General features: G+C 44.3%; 1 protein-coding gene across 1 annotated transcript in view; it reads left to right on the top strand.

The window, feature by feature from the left end:
- exoc6b (exocyst complex component 6B) overlaps positions 1–825 on the top strand; it is a gene marked incomplete at its 5' end in the record, with an annotated part of 84,796 nt that extends 83,971 nt beyond the window's left edge. Inside the window, 1 exon segment of the mRNA XM_080023334.1 lies at positions 1–825. This exon segment is cut by the window's left edge and continues 1,571 nt beyond it.
- Between the last annotated feature and the right edge of the window lie 1,675 nt (positions 826–2,500).

The raw sequence follows: 2,500 nt of genomic DNA, 5'->3' as shown, positions 1-2,500 counted from the left end.
ATGAAACGAGCGTTAACCCAAACGCCGAGTAAATAAAAACAAGGCGTCACCGGCTGCACTGAGGATCCTTTGAGGACGTCAGCATTTTCGACATTGCATTAACACATTTTGTAACACGTTGCCAAGACAATGTAAACAGTGGCCTTTATTGTGTAATAACCGCTGCATTGTGTAATAATAATAATAATAAAAAATCATGAATCATTTTGTACCCGCCTCTACCCTTTGCCCTGGCCGTTACAACTTTTTTGCGATGGATATGTAAAAACACGATGTATTATGTAATAACACAGAACTTCTCGCGCCTTCTACTGAAATGTCATAAGGTAGTTAAGTGTGACGGCGGAGGACGGCCATCTCGGTGTGTGATTACGTAACGTGTTGAGTTATTAAATATTCATTAGAAAAAGCGTTATGTGACAGAATGGTGCCAATGCTGTTATGTCTTCCATTGGAGCTGTTTAGCACAAAATATGGGTGTTATTTATTGTAATACATGTCAAATGTGTTCAATTTTGGGAAGTTATTACGATATGCAGCATCATTCATCCCAAAAAGCCATTCTCAGCACGTTGATGCTCCACGTTGCCCAGTTGCTTCTATATCTGATGTCTGATTCGTCCGGACTCCGCACCTCCTGCTCCGCCCGTCGGCCTCACTGCCTTGTTGTTGTTGGGTTTTTGTTTTTTTTTGTTGTTTTTTATTGGGACAGAAGCACTGTACAGCCTGTTTGTTATTAAAACCACTAACTGATGGAACGGCAGAGATATTAATTTAGTCGAAAACGAAAAAATGCAATAAATAAAAAGATGGAATCGATTCTCAGCGAACCTCGTCGACTCTTGTATCTGGGGCTGGATCCCTCTCTCTCTCGCTTTCTCTCGTTCTCTCTCTCTCTCGCTCGCTCGCTCTCTGGAAGGTCGTACGAGGTCATACACACGCTGATATCCACCGTTGCGCTCAGCGTTTGATGCCGGGAGGTCTGTGTGTTCTGTGTTGTGTTTGATCCCATCTCTCCCCGCCTGATAAGCGACACACACACACACACACACACAGCGACTGATCTCAAACAGGAAGTGTGTGTAGGGACGACTTCCTGCACTGGCGGCAAGGAGAGAGGGGGGAGAGAGTGTGTGAGAGGAATGGATGGAAAAGAGGGAGATGGAGTGAGGTGGAAGGGGATGAATCCAACGAACAACTCACAGGAAGTCAAATTCATTTCTATAATTGATTCCCAGAGGGAGAAATTGTATATTTGTATATGTTTGTGTGTGTATCCATATCATTACAAATTTGACACCACCTTCCCGTACACTTCTATATTTAACTTTTTAATACTGGAACTTGATCTTATCTTGATCTACTTTTGGACCTGCAGCCGGGAGCCGCCCTCGGCCCGACCGCCACGTCTCCCCACGATTTTACACGTTAAAAATCCTAACCACTTTTCGTGCTTATGGTTGGGTTTTTTTTAATGTCTGAAATGCTTCCCAAAAGCAGTGGAGCGCAATACTTTGCCGCACGTTAAAGTGTGTGTGCGTGTGTGCGTGTGTGCGCGTGTGCGCGCTCCAAGGTATTACCGGTGTGTGTGTGATGTTATCTGTTTCCGCGGTGACTGCAGAGAACAGGGAAGAGGAACGACAGAAGAGTTAGATAAACGAGTGGTACCAGGTGTGTGTGTGTGTGTGTGTGTGTGTGTGTGAGAGTCAGGTCAGGGGATAAACAAAGTGGTAGTAACAGCTTGAATGTGTAGTAAATCTCTGTACGACATACACACACTAAAGAAGATGGATGCGACAGCACGCACACTCCTGGTTACGGATGAGTCCGAGAGGTCAAAGGTTACGGAAACGGCAGCGGAGGGTCTTCCTGTGTGTGTTTCTTAGCTGTCACTTTCACTCCTTTTCATCCGTCCGTCTGCGTTTTCAGGGTTCCGCCGCCTTCTGTTCTCTCCTTTCATTTGTTTTGGTTCTCATTCCGCACTAATCTTTCTCTCTCTCTCTCGCCCCGTCTCTCTTTTCCCCACTCCTTTGTCCCTGTGAATTCTCGTCTGCGTTTTAAGTTTGAATGACTTATCCGTCTTTTAAATAGTTCATAGCTGGATGGAAAACCCCGAATTTGGATAAATAAAGTTTTATCTTAAAACCCAACACACACACACACACATGCAACACACATTTTCAAAAAACAATGACCACACACACACACACACACACACACACAGCTGACATCCTTGTCTTTCTCTGTCATCAACGGAATGAGTGTTAAAATGGAACGCAGACACTCGTTAAACATGATACACACACACACACACACACACACACACATATGAATGTGTGAAGTCTGACACACATTCAACCTCACTCATTAAATGCTCTATTCCTGCCAAAAACACACACTGTGCGACCTGTCGAACTGTGCGTGTGTGTGTGTGTGTCATCATGGGAAACTAGGATTAGACATGTGTTATCTATAAAAAGCATCTGATTAACAACAGCCT

This window comes from Zeus faber (assembly GCF_960531495.2).
Source record: "Zeus faber genome assembly, chromosome: 22".
In the NCBI taxonomy this organism is placed as follows: domain Eukaryota; kingdom Metazoa; phylum Chordata; class Actinopteri; order Zeiformes; family Zeidae; genus Zeus; species Zeus faber.
The sequence above is the reverse complement of the archived record's forward strand: the minus strand, read 5'-3'. Positions and strand labels throughout refer to the sequence as shown.